This window comes from Mastomys coucha, unplaced genomic scaffold, assembly GCF_008632895.1.
Source record: "Mastomys coucha isolate ucsf_1 unplaced genomic scaffold, UCSF_Mcou_1 pScaffold21, whole genome shotgun sequence".
Taxonomy (NCBI): domain Eukaryota; kingdom Metazoa; phylum Chordata; class Mammalia; order Rodentia; family Muridae; genus Mastomys; species Mastomys coucha.
Genome location: NW_022196904.1, coordinates 89,983,884 through 90,000,646, shown reverse-complemented (window position 1 = coordinate 90,000,646; position 16,763 = coordinate 89,983,884). Strand labels below are relative to the sequence as shown.

Below are 16,763 nucleotides of genomic sequence, written 5' to 3'. Positions count from 1 at the left end.
AAAAAAACCCTGAATTTGGACAGCCTATATATAACCCTAGCTTCTGAGAGGTAGAAGCAAGAGGATCCCTGGGGCTTGCTGATCTGTGAGAGAGACCCTGTCTGGAAAGACTTAGGACAGTCTCCTGTGTTCTCCTCTGGCCTCCCTGCAAGTGCAAGGGCACATGCACCCGTGCTCACACATGCAACTATACCAGATTAACACATCTCACTCACACAGATCCTCAAACATATGCCTTCTTAAAGCGTGGAGAAGGGATTGTGAGTGTAAATGTGGCTGCTTTGAATTTACTTTTGTATCTGTAGTGCTAAGAATCAAATCGCTTTACCAAGAGCTCACACACACACACACACACACACACACAAAACACAAACACCTCTCCTCCCCCTCCCCCACCTCTCCTGCCTCCCCTTCCTCTGTCTCCTCCCCCTTTCTCCTCCTTTTGTTGCTGTTGTTTTCAAAACAGGGTTTCTCTGTATAGCCCTGGATGTCCTGGAACTCACTCTGTAGACCAAGCTGACTTCAAACTCACAGAGATCTGCCTGCCTCTGCCTCCCAAGTGCTGGGATTAAAGCAGTGTGCCACCACCACCTGGCCCTCTTCTTTCTTTTAAAGTGAAAACAGTTGTTTACTTTTTTCTCCATCTAAACTGGCACTTAGCTTTATAAATTTTATGTGCATACACATGCCTGCCTCTCAGTATGTACTTGCAGGTGCCCGCAGAGGCCAGGAGAACCTGGGTCCTCTGCAAGAGCAGTAAATGCTCTTGGCCATTAAACCATCTCTCCAGCCCCATACACGAGCATTTTTTTCACCTCTCATTTTCCTCTGTTCACTGAAGAAAATGGATAACATAGGAAAAATGTGTGTGTGTGTGTGTGTGTGTGTGTGTGTGTGTACAATCTGTCACCCTACACCCTAACTTCTCACTGGGGGTATTATGGTATTATTATCCATCTGAATGTTCAGTTCTGCCTTCACAGACTCAGCCCACCCCTTCTTTAGATGCTCAGTATGCAGATGATTCTGTACATCCACAGACTTTTTCTTCTTGCCGTTATTCCCTAGACAATGCAGTGTGGCATCTATTTGCATTGCATTAGGTATCACACATAATCTGGAGATGATTTGCATTCTACAGAGGAATATGCACAGCTGTTTGCACATACTATGGCAGTTCTTAGCAGGGGCTTGAATAGCTATCCATATGGGGACCTAGAACTAGTCCTCCATGTACACTGAGGATTGATTGTATTTCTTTTTTAAAAAAATAGGAAATTACAGAGGGACAGAAATACAGCTCAATTGGTACATGCGTTCACCAGCAGGGCTAACCTGAGTTGTTGTTTTAAGAGAGAGGTTCTTGCTAATTACTCAAAGTGGCCATGAACTCATCCTGTAACCCATACAGGCTGCTTCAGACACACACACACACACACACACACACACACACACACACACACACACCCCTGTAGCTGGGATTACAAGTCATTTGAGACATATATTACTAGATGTTTGCTTAGTTCACTTAAGGCCCAGGATTCCAGGCCCAACTGTTATGTGCTAGCATCTGGGACATGAAGTAGAATCAGAAGCTCAGAGTCATCTTGAGGTGCCTACACCCTGGTCTGAAAGTAAGCAAATGGATAAATAGCCTAGGTCCACTCAATTCTCTTGCCTTGGCTCTCTAGCAGCTGGGACAACAGTTGTGTTATACTGTGTCTGGCTAGCACTGCTTTCAAAATTTTCGTAGTCATACAGAATCATCACTACATTCAATTTTAGATCATTGTTAGAACTTAAAAAAAAAAAATCCCACACCCTTTAGAAATCACTCCCCATCCCTGCTTCCCTGTTCCTGGCACCTCACCCCTAGCCAATCACAAATCTATTTGCTATCTTGACAGATTTATGAATTCTGGACTTTTCCAGAGTAAATGGGCTCTTTTGTGACCCACCTTACAGTGTCAGGATCCACCTGTTTCATACCATGTATCAGTACTTCATCCTCTTTCAGGACATGTAACGATCTATTGCCTTGATACACTACATTTTGTTCAGTTGTTCATTAGTGCACAGACATTTGAGTTATGTTTACATTTCTTTTTTTACTATCATGAGTCATGTTACTGGAAACATTGATGCTCTTGGGGCAGAGAAAGAAGCCAGCAGACAAGAGCAAGTAGTGCTTTTGCAAGGGATCTGAGTTCAGTTCCCAGCACCCACATCTCGAATCTCATAGCTACCCGCCATTCCAGTTCCAGGGGATCTAACTCCTTCTGGACTCCATGGACACTTTTGAACACACAAACACGTACATACTTATGAAGAAAATAAAAATTTAAAGACAAAGAAAGAAAGGAAGGAAGGAAGGAGAAAAGAAAGAAAGGCTGGTTTCTGGTTTTGGGGGGAGAGACACTATTGTTTTTGTTTTTGTTTTTGTTTCTTTGTTTTTGTTTTTGAGACAGGGTTTCTCTGTGTAGCCCTGGCTGTCCTGGAACTTACTCTGTAGACCAGGCTGGCCTCGAACTCAGAAATCTACCTGCTTCTGCCTCCCAAGTGCTGGGATTAAAGGCATGCGCCACCACCGCCCGGCTGACACTATTGTTTTAAAGATTTGCTTTATTGTGTTAATACATATGTGTCTATGCAAACATATGCTATGTGTATAAGCGTCTGCTGTGTGTGCATGGGTGCCCTTGGAGCCTGGCTGGAGTGACAGGCAACTGACAACTCAAGCCCTCGTGAAGAGCAACAAGCATCCCTCACTGCTGAACCACCCCTCCCATCCCAGCATCATCTTTTCATCTCTCCTGGGGATGTGGAATAACTAAGCCGGCTTTGACTTGTGACCCTCCTAGGAGGAAAACTGTTCAGGTTTACTGCAGTCATTCTGTGTTAACTATCTGAGGAACTCCTAGATTTTTCTGCCTTCAACATATAGTAACCAGACAGTTGTACACAGCAGCCAGGAATCTATTAGGCTTCTGATCTCCCCGCTTGCTTCCTTCCTAACCTTAGCTGTTGCGTGACTGTTTCACTGTCACCATCCTCAGGGGGAACAGGGTGATTTCCACTGTGGTTTTAATTGCATTCCCCAGATGGTTAGCAAGGATCAAGCATCTTTTCATGTGCTTATTGTCCGTGACCTTTGGAAATGTCTCATCGGATGTTTTGCCCATTTTAACCCGACTTGCTGTTCATTATTGATTCTAATAGTTCCTTACATATTTAGATACAAATCACTCAGATACATGATTTGCCAGTATTTCCCTATTCTTCAAGTTGTCTTTTTCCTGATAGCAGACCCCTTTCATTTTGTAAAGGTCTGTTTTATTACTGATGGATAGTGTATTTTGTAGGTAGACACATTGAAATAATGTGTAGGAGACACCATGTCTGAAGCATGGGCAACTGAGTAACCAATTCTACTAGAAAACAGCTCACAAGCAGCTGAGTAAATGTCTAAAATAGAGTTCTAGGAGTCCGGAGATGTAGCTCAGTCAGGACAGTGTTTACTCAGGATGTGTGTGAGGTCCTGAGGTCCAGCCCAGGACTCAGGAGGCAGAGGTAGGAAGAACAGAAATTTACTTTCATCCTTGGCTACAAAGTGACTGCAAGGCCACCCTGGGCTACATGAGACCCTTGCATCTTTTACTTGAATGTAGTGTGTGTGTGTGTGTGTGTGTGTGTGTGTGTGTGTGAGAGAGAGAGAGAGAGAGAGAGAGAGAGAGAGAGAGAGAGAGAGAGAGAGAGAGAGAAAGAGAGAGAGAGAACATATATAGAGGTCAGAGGACAACTTATGAGAGTCACTTCTCCATCATATGAGTCCTGCAGATGGAACTCAGGCCATCGGGCTCAGAGACATACACCTTTACCTACTGAGCTATCTTGATATTCTTGGGGGAGGGGCAAGCCAGCAGCTGGTCTCTTGGGAATATATTAAGGCCAATATTTTACTTTCCATTTCCTGTTGGATTAAGCTTCCAATTTTGGGGAAGGCCAGGTTTGTGGCCTCCAGCAATAAGGCTCTTCTCACCTACCAAAGCAGACAGTATAAATTTCCCAGAAGGCTTTAGGGGTAGAACCTAACCCATTCAATTCAATTATAGATGTTGTCCTTTACAGGAATGGAAGCCTAGTGTTGTTGTGTAGTGGGATTGTAGCCCACTGCTCGGTTATTCCCTGTCAGCCTTGACATTGTCAAAGGCCATTTGGTTCCAAGAAGCCAGCCCCGAAAACCAAAGACAGCTGAACCATGGATCACTGGTCTATAAATTCAAAGTCAACACCACAACCAAGGTTTACACCCTTACTCCTAGAAGTGAGTTATTAAAATACAGTGATGAGATGGGTGAGATGGCTCAATGGGTAGAGAGAACGTGCTGCACAAGGTGAACAGCCTGAGGTGGATTCCTAGAACCTGTCCAAGGCTTCAAGAACTGACTCCACAAAATTGTCCTCTGATCTTCTCATGCAATTACAATGTACATGTAACCCTATGCACATTAATACCGAACACAAGTTTGTTTGTTTGTTTGTTTGTTTTAATGCAATAGATTTCTCAGCAGTTTGGGGCTTAAAAAAACTGGGTGTAGTTCAGTTAGTAGAATGCTTACCTAGGATGCATAAAGCCCTGGATCCCCAGCACTGCATAAATCTAGGGTAGTGGTTCATTCATGAAACCTCAGCACTCCAGAAATAGAGGCAGGGGTTCAAGGTCATTATCAACTGTATAGAAAGTTCAGGACCACTCTGGACGACTTAAGATCCTATCTGAAAAACAAAGCAAGGGAGCCACCCAAGCATGAGGACCAGAGTTCAGGTCCTCAGAAATGCTTGGTGGCTGTAGTGGCCCACCTATAACTCCAGTTCCAGAAGGCAGAGACAGGAAGTCCCCAGAGCAAGCTGACTAGCAAGATTAGGCAAACTGGTGAGCTTTGCCTCTGATTGAGAGATTCTGCCTCAGAGAGCCCAGTAGAAGAGCGATTGAGCATGACATCAGTTTCCACATGAAAACACACATTCTCTTTCTCTTTCTTTCTCTCTCTCTCTCTCTCTCTCTCTCTCTCTCTCTCTCTCACACACACACACACACACACACACACACACACACACACACACACACACACACACATACATACATACACACACACACACACACACACAAAACATAATTTATGGAAATGTTGAGAATGGATACCCAGGTGCGCCTTGCGTGGCCACATACATCAGCTATGAACATGTAGCTGAGGCTAGCCTTGAACTTCGGCTCTCCTGCCTTTCCTCTCAAGTGCTGGGATTTTAGGATGAGTGTGTGTGGTGTTGGGGATGAAAGCCAGGCTCTGTGCATACTGGAAAGTAACTCTGAGGAGCTATATAGCCCATTTGTTATGTTTCTGTTTTGAGTCAGGTTCTTGCTATGTAGCCCTGACTAGCCTCATTCTTGCCCAGATCCTCCTACCTCAGCCTTTTGAGTGATGAGGTTACAAGCACTGATCACCACACCAGGCTAAAGTGAAATGTCCATCCTAGGGAAAGGTAAACTATGTGGCCTGTCTTTGGAGCAACATGGCAATTCCTCAGATAAATTCCTCGGACAGCACAGAGTTTCCATAAATTTAGCTGGATGGTGGTGGCACACACCTTTAATCCCAGCATTTGGGAGGCAGAGGCAGGCCTGGTCTACAGAGTGAGTTCCAGGACAGCCAAGGCTACACAGAGAAACCCTGTCTCAAAAAAACAAAAACAAAACAAAACAAACCAACAACAAAAAAGAAACTTCAGCCCAGCGCTCTGGAGGCTACATAGTGAGACCATCCTTCCAAGTCAAAACAAAAAGTTCAGAAATTAAGTATATATCCATGCGAGCTAATTAACATAAATTAGCATAAAACTGTGGTTGGACAGTGGTCCAAATACTACCCAAACAGATAAATAAAAAGTTCAGTGATTAAGAGCACTGGTTTTCTTCCAGAGGACCCAGGTTCAATTCTCAGCTCCTACACAGCAGCTCAGCCATTTATAACTGCAGTTCCAGGGAGTGAGACACCTTCTTCTGATCTCTGCAGGTATCAGGAATGCAAGAGGTACACAGATGTACATGCATAACAACTGCCCCCCAACACACAATTTTATTTATTTATTTTATAAAATAAAATAGAGAATTTAATTTAAAAATTTAAATACAGGCAATGAAACTGGGTTTCACATATCTATTATCCTAGCACTCAGGAAACGGAGGCAGGAGGATTGCAAATCTGAAGCCAGCCTGAGCTTCCCAATGAATTTCACAAGATACACTGATAAATCCTGGCTCAAAAGACCAAGAACAGGGAATGAAAGTCCAGCAGAATGTTTGTATGGTGTGCTCAAGGCCTTGGCTGCTTCCCCAGTGTAGCCCTCAGAAAGCAAACGTCAAGGCAAGGCTAGGGATGTACCTCAATGCAGTAAAGTGCTTGCCTAGCATGCTGGGAGCTCTGCCTGTTACCAGCCTCAGACAATGCCAGGCGTAGTGATGCATACTTGTGATCCCAGCAGGCAGGAGGTGCAGGCAAGAGGATCATCCTTGGCTACGTAGTGAATTCAAGGTCTAAGCTGCAAAAGATCCTATCATGCACACAGAGTACTATTTAGTCATAGAAAAGAATGAAACACTCTGCTATTTCTGGCCTATCTGTGACCCAGATGAAACCTGAAAGCATTACACTAAGTAGAAACAGCTAGACACAAAAGGGGGTACATTGTATGATTCTGATTCCAATTATGGGAAGTATCCAGAATAGGCAAGTCCATACAGAGACAAAGCAGATTGAGGGTTTGGGGTGGGATAAGAGAAAGAGAAGAGTGGCGGTTTATTAATGGACATGCACTTCTGTTAAAGATGAAAATGTTATAGACTGAGTGTGGTGCCAGTTGGAGAACACTGGGGAACATACTACATGTCATCGACATATACACTTCATCACTTCTATTATCCTTTCTTTTTAAATTAATTAATTTATTTATTATGTGTACAGTGTTCTACCTGCGTGAATGCCTGCATGATAGAAGAGGGCATCAGATCTCACTATAGATGGTTATGAGCCACCATGTGGTTGCTGGAAATTGAACTCAGGACCTCTGGAAGAGCAGTCAGTGCTCTTAACCTCTGAGCCATCTCTCTAGCTCCACCCCCAACCAGTATCTTTTCTTGAGACAGGATTTCACCGTGTATCACAGGATGGCCTCCAAGTCATTAGGTAGCATAGGCTACCATCAAACTTGTGGCAATCCTCCTGCCTTACCCTTCTGACCATGGGGACCACCATACCTGGTTTAAATTGTATGTGCTAAATGAGCAAATTATATGGCACATAGATACATATCAATAAAATACACATATATGAATAAGTAAATGTAATTAAAATACTTTTTAAAGCCAATTTCAGTATTAAATTAAACCCCACACTAGCATCTTTTCATTTTCTTAAAGATTTATTTATTTTATGTATGTGAGTACATTGTCACTCTTCAGACACACAAGAAAAGGTTATCCAATCCCATTACAGATGGTTGTGAGCCACCATGTGGTTGCTGGGAATTAACTCAAGACCTCTGGAAGAGCAGCTGCTAGTGCTCTTACTGGCTGAGCCATCTCTCCTGCCCCACACTAGCATTTTTAATGTCTCTAAACACTTTCCTTTGCACAGCTGTGCATAATTCACTTAGATTCTGTCATTGGACTTTGATGCTTTCTATTCGTTTCTTTGTTTCAAAACATTTCAAACACAAGGGAAACGAATGGCATAAGGAGCCGCTGTACCCATCTCCCACTTCAACAGTGACTAGCACGACTCTTGCTTTTACAAGCATTGATTCAATAAACATTCTTGGGCAGAAATTTTTGCCCACATTGCATGCTGTTTCCTGCCAATTCATACTGAATTCAGCTCAGCTTAAATCACTTCCTCAAAGCTTCACAATGCCTTTACAAATGGTGTGATGATTCAGATCTGCCTTTGCCCTTCAGCAGCTCCTAGTCTGGCATGGGAGAGAGACACAGCACTGGAGTGACCAGTGGAGACAGAGGCTGTGTAACTGAAGGAGCAGGGCCCTATTACCCAGGAGGGTCCTGGCATGGAGGATTGCCCCCATCCTGGAAGACTAACATTGTTTCCCCAGCTCTGTGTTTCTTCCTTTATGCCACAGGGTGGCGCCCAAGCCATCTCTCCACCTTCGGCAGCTCTCTGAAGGCTCTCAGAAACACCGTTACACTGTTCAGTGTCTCTTCTCTGGGTGACCCTGTCTGGTGATGGTCTTCTCGTAGCCCCAGACTTCCCATATGGTAAATGAAGAAGATAGATTCAGTGAATTCTCTGAAATCTAGACTCCCGATGAGAATCAGCTCTCTGCAGGAGGCTAGAAGCTCCACTGCTTAGGGAGGGCTCAAGGATCCACGGAGTTCCTCTAGTCTGTCCTGGGAGAAGCTAATGGCCCCTCTGCCCTTTCCACTTTTTACAGAGGTCCTTAGGAGCAGCTCTTTATTTTAGCAGCACACATATATGGAAGGCACGCACGCACGCATGCAGGGGTGGGTGGTGGGTGGGGATCCACCTAGTGAAGCTGCCCCCTCAGGAGTTACCAAGTGAGGACAGCTTAAGGGACATGTCCTTGATCCAGGAGCAAAGTTATGACTGTAGGTGGAGGAAGTGAACATGAGTCACTAGAGACTTCTAGAGGCCAGGCCTGACATCCGGCTCGGCCTAGTGGAGTTTAGGTTCCCAAGAGCATTCGACTATTGGGCACTAGGAGGGCTTCTCATATAGCTTTGACAAAGAAAAAGGTGGGGTATGGGAGGTGGGGTGGGGTGTGGGAGGTGGGGTGGGGTGTGGGAGGTAGAGGGTGTTTTGCTTTCCAGAGGGCTTTTGTAGTGAACTAGGCCCACTTGTCTGGCTGCCTCTTCAGCCTGAGCCAAGAGGAAAGGGCCAGGAGTAGGATAAGGAGTGGGATAAGGGGTGGGGCAGAGCCAGAGTATCTGTTAGGGTCTGTTTACCAGGAATCTTTCTAGGCCATGACCCTATCACCTCTCCTTGGTCCTCTCCAGACCCCTCTACTTAACCCTCTGAGCCAGCCAGGGTTCAACTAGGGGAAGGCAAGGCCAGCTCACCCATCCTGAGGGCCTATTCTGTGCCAGGCAGCAGGCCTGGAGTGCAACCCTTCTTGAACTCACATTTCTTTCTCATTTCAGAGAGGAGGAAGTAGGAGCAGGCCAGCAGAGGGAGGCCTCAAGCCCGGACACGTCACCCTCCCTTTCCCCACCCTCCACACTTGTTTTCTAAATCACTGTGCCTGACCATTACCCCATCCTCCCAGGCCTCACCTCTGCTTCCCTCCTGCATCCCCCAAGGCCACCTAGCTGTGCTGTGCTCTCAAGGTCACACTCACAAGATAGGTGTGCTGATGGACACTGGTACGAGTGGGTATCCCAGCCCTGTCTGCTGCTGGTCTGCTGTGTGACCTCCAGTAAGTCTCTTCAGCTCTCTGAGCTTTGCTTTTGTCTATTCATTGGAGTTGTTAAGAGAATCAAATAAGATACTAGGTATAGTCAAACTTTCTGGCGCGCATGCCTATAATCCAGCACTCAGGAGGCCAAGGTGAGAAGGTTGCGGGTCTTGCCTTACCAAAAAAAAAAAAAAAAAAAAAAAAAGTGTAACATTCTCAATACCTCATCGAGGCATTGTGTTCAATAAAAGTTATACTTTGTTTGTTTAATTTTTCTCCTCTGTCCTTTCCTCTTCCTCCTCCTCTTCTTCTTCCTCATCATTGTCATCATTGTCATTGTTGTTTTGCTTTGTTTTTTGTTTTGTTTAGGTTGTTGTTGTTTAACAAGACAGGGTTTCTCAGCGTAGCTCTGGCTGTCCTGGGTGTGTAGGAGAGGGATTGTAAACATGTGCTTTCATGCCCAGCAGAATCTGCATTTTCACAAGTCCCTAAAGCACTCAGGCAGAGAAGGGAGCAGGCGAAGCTGCTCCCTTGCGTGGAGGAAAGGCCCTGACTTTTGGCCTGGCCGGTCACTGGTGTCTCCAACCTACTCGAAGGAGAAGCCTGTCTACTCCCGGATCCTCCTACACTCTTGGGAGTTGGTACTAAGGTTTGAGTTTATCTAATTCAGCCTTGAGAGGACAGATTGGTCCCCTTAACACTGTCCCAGGAAGACATGAATAGTGATGCTCGCCCCCCCTCATACCTCCCAAAGCTCTAAAAGACTGGCAGCTGGGACCCAACTCAGAGCCCAAGGAGCTGGCCTGGGTCCCTCTTGTCCCTCAAACTCCTTTGACCTGTGCCTATAGGAGTATGTGCCTCTTGGCACCCAGCATGGTGACAAGTCCCTGTTGAAGTTTGGCTGGTCTTTCCACTTCAGCTGGGTGAGGGCTCCATTCCTGGCACTGTGGGAGACTACAGCTGGGGCCGGATCCTGCTTCCTTTGCCTTGGAGCTAATTTTAGGGCCTCCTAGTCCATGTCTCAGCTCAGCCTGGGTCAGTTCCCAGCCTCTCAGTGGTGAGGTCAATTGGGGTCTTGGAGGAGTGAGAAGGCCAGATTCAGCTTTGGCTCAAGAGGTGAAATTAGAATCCTTGTCCTCTGTCCGGCCTCTCCCACCACGGCTTGGGAAGTCACCCTCAGAGCTAACAGGCAGGATGTGATGAGAGCCATCTTTCCCCAGCCTGGGACATGCTCAGTCTCTCTGCAAAGAGACAAATGAAATGCTGTTTGAAAGTTACAGGAGTTCAGAGACAGCAGAGCAAAGATCCCTGGAAGACCTGATGCCTCGATACCTCATCTGCAAACCCAAGAGCCAATCAATCATGGCCGAGCTAGCCCTAAAACTCAGGCCTCCACAGCTGGGCTCTCCGTCCTATGACCTGTGGATGACAGTGTGGAATGACAGAGAGGGAAAGGACCTTTTCAGGGGTCCCCCAAATGCCAGCTCAATGAATAGTCTTTTCCTTTCTTTCTTAGGATTCTGTTTGTGACAGTGTCGAATGTAGCCCAGACTGATCTTGAACTCACTATGTAGCTAAGAATAACCCCAAACCCCCATCCTTTTGTTTCTACCTCCCGAATAGGTGTATACCATCATGCTTTGCTTTGGAGGGGGAGGGGCTTGGAAGACACAGGGCTCATGTAGCCTATGGGTGCCATCAATTCACTATGTGGCAGATGCCGGCTTTGAACTCCTGATCTTCCTGACTCTGTTCTCAAGTATTGGAAATATAGGGATGAATCACCATGCTCAGTTATATGAAGCGCTGGAGTTGAGCCCAGGGCATTTTGTGCAAGCTTAGCCAGCACTCTACCAAATGAGATACATCTCCAACACTTCTGTCTTTCTTCGGAGGAGGGGTTATTACTCTGTAGCTGAGGCTAGCCTTTGGACTTGCTACAGTTCTCCTGCAACAGCCTCCTGTGTGCTAAGTCCTCTCCTATGAAATAGTTGTAAGGACCACGATCCTAAGATGTATGGGAGGGGCAAGAGGGTGAGATGAGTTTAAAGATTGTTGGGCATATAGTGTGCCCACCCAGGGGATAGGGTCCCTGTCAGCTGGGGCCCTCCTTGTAGAAAACTCAAGCTCACCCCTCCCTCAACCCCACCATTCCCCACTTTGCTTCCTCTGGACCAGGCTGCCTAGGAAAAGTAACTGGTCTCGAGGCAGACCTAAGCAGAGGGCAAGGAGCTGCAAGCAGGAGTCAGGAGGAAGCTGTGGCCACCACCCCTACCTCCATCACCAGCCTTTGTCCCTTCTGTCTCTGGACTGTTAGTTCTGGGTCCTTCCCACCTCCTCAGCTCTTCCTGTTGCTCTCAGCTGGCTCTCTCTTGGAGGGCTGACTGAGCAGGATGCTAATTGCCAGGCAGCCAGCCAATGAGCTGCAGTTTAATTTTCTGGAGTCTTCTCTCTCCTAGTAGCCAAGGAACCCCTGAAACATTAGACTTGAAACCTTATATCTGAACCCCCAACCTCACATCTGTCTGCATCACCCAAGCTAGATGGGTCTCTCTCTGAGTCCCAGCTGCCTCACTCCTGTTCATTCTGGTTCCCTGAAGTCCCCTATGGGCTGTCCCTGCCCTCTGAACCTGCTGGTGCACAGGCTCTGGCTGCAGGTGCGCATATGAAGGAGGGTCTGGGTGCATTTGGCTGGCACTCAAGAAATACTTAGTGATCGACATTAAATTGTTTTGAGCCAAACAATTGTAATGACCCTGACAAAAGTGAAGATATTTTAAAGAGAATTTGATACTTTTCTTCTTGATTATTGTGATAATGGTCCCCAAGACCTTAAAATTTTCCCAGGACTCTTCATGCTGGGAGAAGGAAAATCATGAGATCTAGTGTCTCCCAGGAAGAGATTTTGCAGTTCTGACAACTTGTTAGACCACTGTGGAGGAAGGACAGAGTGGATCCCAAGCAATGATAGGCAGGACTCACCTTGAACAGAACTTCTTAGCTCTGCATACCATATCCCTCTGTATAAGTCTAAACCTCATGTCAGGACCCTGAGGATCAAATTGGGCTTCATGGGACCTCTTGGTTCATCTTTTGATTGTGGCCTCATTAAACGAACCTCCATACTCTGCTTTTCACTAATACTTGCTTGCTTAACTGTCCTTGTTGAGGGTAGAAGGCTGATCTCATTTATGAGAGACCATTGTGAATAAACAGACACACATAGACACAGACACAGACACAGACACAGACACACACACACACACACACACACACACACACACACACCTTGTTTACCCAGCTCACTCCCTAAGAGGACTCTCCAGATGGTTGAAAATGGAGGAATCTAAAGATAAGCAGAGAAGCATTGTGGAGCAGGTATTACCTCGAGCCAAGGCTGACAATAGGAGATTGCTCCATGGTCATTGGGTAGACAGGTGAGGTGATCTGAGGCCACCAGAGCGCAGGTCAGGCAGGGCCTCTGATGCCAGGCAAACAGATAAGGTGCATTCCCAGGGCAATGGTGAGACATGGAAGGGTTTTGATCAGGGACACGATAGGATTGGGATCCACCTCTGGCTGCTGCACAGAGTACAGATTGAAGGAGAACGAAGGAGGCTCGAGGAGATGAAGCATGAGTGCAGACAAGGCAGTGGGAAATGAAAAGTGCACAGTTCCAGGACGATGAGAGCAGTGGACGAAATTCACAGAAGATGGGATGGCATGGGAGAAGTGAGAAAAGGCTTGGCTGTTCCTGATACAGGTGACCAGTTTGGGGGGATGCCCTCGCTGAAACTGACAGAGGATGGCAAAGACGAAGAGTGAGCTTTGATTTCATCATGAGAGAATATGTCTATTGTTTATTATATTATTTATGTGTGTATACATACATATGTGCTATGGCACTCTTATATAGGTCAAAGGACAACCCATGGGAGTTCGTTCTTGTTTCCCACCAAGCTCATCCAGAGGATTGAATTTGGAGTATCAGGCTTGCAGCCTTTATCAGTTAAGCCATCTCACTGGCTTGGGAGAAGACGTTTGCCTGGACTAGTTCTCAAGATAGACAGGGAGTGAACTAAGGGCCTAGGGAATGATGGAGCTCAATCAACCTTGGTTTGACAAAGATGGAGAGAGGCTTGATACCCCCTGGAAAAGGGAGCCCTATCCTAGAGTATGGGAAGAGTGCCTAACACCAAGGTCAGGACATGAAGAGAGGAGGGAGCCATCAGAGAGCTGAGCTGAAGGGCTTAGACTCTAGGTCATCTGGCCCAGAGGCACACTGAGAAACATGTAAGAGGCCCAACAAGAAAGCATGTGTCAGGGCAAGGAGGCAGCCTTTAGTTCCTGGCACAGTACTTTGCCTTAGGCCAGCCTGGCTGGAAGGAGGCAGATCAGTGTTGCTCTAAGGTTGGGCTCCACGACCATGCCCAGGTGTGTCTGCATCTCTCTGATCCCACAAGTTGAAATCTTCCTTGTTCGAACTATGCCAGTGCCCTGCTCTCGACTCAGAAAGCTGGGCTCAGCAAAGTGATTCAAGCCTTAAGTGTATCAACGCTCAGGGGTGTGGTTCAGTGAGTCGAGAGCTTGTCAAATGTTCACAAGCCCTTGAGTTCAATCTCCAGTACTGCACAAATTAGGCACTGTAGTATGCACCACAATTTCAGGATTTAGGAGGTGCAGGAAGAAATATTGCCTTGGAGTTTGAAGCTAGCCTAGGTTACACAATAAAACCCTGTCTCGACAAAACAAAACAAAACAAAACAAAAAAACAAAATCCAAACATTATGAATCTAGAAGAGCAATTGGAATAATTAAGGTGTTGATAGGAATGTAAGGGAGAGGGCATGGGGAAGAGAATAATCAGAACACGTTGTTTACATGTGCAAAGCTGTCGAATAACAAACTAAACAATAACAAGGGTAAGAGAAGGACTGGAGAGATGGCTCAGTGGTTAAGAGCATTGGATGTTCTTCCAGAGGACCTGAGTTCAATTCCCAGCACCTACATGGCATCTCACAACTGTCTGTAGCTCCAGTTCCAGAGGCTCCAACACCCTCATATAGACATATGTGCAAGCAAAACACCAATGCACATGAAATAAAAATAAATGAAAATTTTAAAGTAGGAAAAAAAAGGAGGAAGTGGAAAGAAATGTATGTGGTTAGCCCCATATGTGAGACATTGAGGCAGGAGAATCAGAAGTTCAAAGTCTCAGCTATATAGTGAATTTGAGGCCATCCTCGGCTCCATGATTCTTCACTGGGGGCAGGGAAAGAAGAGAAGGAAAACACATGTTGTTTTGGCATCTGGAGTGGGCTCTTGAAAAAGGGTCTCCCTTCTTAGCAGGAAATCATCTACACCTGTCTTACCCTTGGGCACTTAGTATGGCCCACTGGGGGAGGTGGGTGGGAACTCAGGTCCTCAGGAGCAGCAGCCAATGAGCTGCCTGTCAGTGCCTCATCCGTCACTACCTGTGTTGCTAAGTTCCTCAGTCCTGACCCAGACTGGAACAGAAACAGAGGAGAGTTCCTAAACCCAGTGCTGCCAAGTGCACCGCCCCATCTCATGCTGGTCTCAGATGGATCCTGAACATGTCTGAGGGAGGGAGCACCAGGTCCTGTGCCCCACACAAGGTAACCTTCAGTGAGACTGCTTCTTTCAGCAAGCGTTTATTAAGCACCTCCTCCAGTGCCAGGGATGATGATGGGAATCTGCGAGTGATTGGGACTGACAGGACACAAAGCCATACAGAGTGTAATGTCAAGTGAAGTGAAGAAACACAGAGCAAGGCAGAGTCGGCAAGCCCAGTGAGAAGAACCTTTTGAAGAGAGAGCCCTGCAGGCCAGGCGTGGATTCTGGTTGATTCCAGGGGGGCGCTCTTGAGGAGCACCCTCACCCACCAAGGGTGCTGGGTTGTCTCCCTGTGCCACCCTCTCTTGGCACCTTTCTACAACTCAGTAAAGCCCCAGGGCTTCCTCTTGTGCTTTGCGTGCCACCTCCTGCCTGGTAGGTGAAGGTGACTCACCTGGAGGTATGAGGATATCCAGGAAACAGCCGTGAGTGGGAGTGGGAACCTTGCTTACACGTGATGGCTGGCCCAGGTAGGGGCATTTCTAAGCTGAGGACACCCCCTACTTATGGTCTCTGCAAGGCCCAAGTTATGGCTAACTTGTTGAGGGGTGTTCAAGGCCTTGCCAATGCCTCTTCCCTCTGAGCCTCAACCTCCTCCACACATACGAGATGAAGAAAGGAGTCAATCCTCAGTGGCCCATAAAGCTCTAAAGTCCTGTGTGTGACAGGACCTCCAGGACCTCAGAAGGACTCCTTGAAGCAGGCTCCAGGTAGGAGGGAATGACAGATTCTGAAGCGAGGGAGTACAGGAAGGGTGCAAGGTTTAACCAATGAAAATACAGCAAGTGCTGTTAAGCTGGAATTTGATAAGTAATGCATCTCTTTTGTTATAAGCATGCTCAAAGCTTACTTACGCTAAAGAATTAGTCAATGTTTATCTGCAGTTCAGATTTCATTGGATGCTTGCATTCCTGTGTCTGGCAGTGTTAGCTAGGAATGAAGTTAGAGCTGAGACTTCAACAGAGGACAAGGATCCTAGACTCCTAGACAAATAGAGCCTGTGTGCGTGTGTGTGTGTGTGTGTGTGTGTGTGTGCATGTATGTGCATGTGTGTGTGTGCATGTGTGTGCATGTGTATGTGAGTGTGTGTGTACATGTGTATGTGAGTTTGTATGTGTGTGTATGACTGTGTGTGTGCATGTGTGTCCATGTGTATGTGAGTGTGTGTGCATGTATGTGTGTATGTGTGTATGAGTGTATGCATGTGTGTGTATGTGAGTGTGTGTGCATGTGTATGTGAGTGTGTATGTGTGCATGTGTATGTGAGTGTGTGTGCATGTATATGTGAGTGTGTGTGCATGTATATGTGAGTGTGTGTATGAGTGTGTGCATGTGTGTGCATGTGTATGAGTGTGTGTGTGCATGTGTGTGTGAGTGTGTGTGTGCATGTGTGTGCATGTGTATGTGAGTGTGTGTGTATGTGTATGTGTGTGTATGAGTGTGTGTGTGTGTGTGTCTGTGTGTGTGTGTGTGTGTGTGTGTTAATTTTTAGACAAGAGCCTAGCTATGTATCCCAGGTTGTCCTTCAATTCAAAACACTCCTGTCTCAGCCTCTGGAGAAGACGAGTTACATACCAACACATCTGGCTCAGCCAGAGTTATTGCCTCCTACCTTGCTGCCTTTTAGTCCCCATCCACAGGCTTCT

The 16,763-nt window shown here is 46.5% G+C and overlaps 1 protein-coding gene and 1 long non-coding RNA gene across 2 annotated transcripts in view; one reads left to right on the top strand and one right to left on the bottom strand.

Annotated features, from left to right (window-relative positions):
* Positions 1-16,763, bottom strand: part of LOC116102661 — a 49,972-nt gene that overhangs the window by 32,807 nt on the left and 402 nt on the right. The gene's annotated exons all lie outside the window — the stretch shown is intronic.
* Positions 9,490-16,763, top strand: part of P2ry2 (purinergic receptor P2Y2) — a 52,858-nt gene continuing 45,584 nt past the window's right edge. Inside the window, exon 1 of the mRNA XM_031387567.1 lies at positions 9,490-9,504. The gene's annotated coding sequence lies outside the window, so the exon portion shown is untranslated. The remainder of the gene's footprint in view (positions 9,505-16,763) is intronic.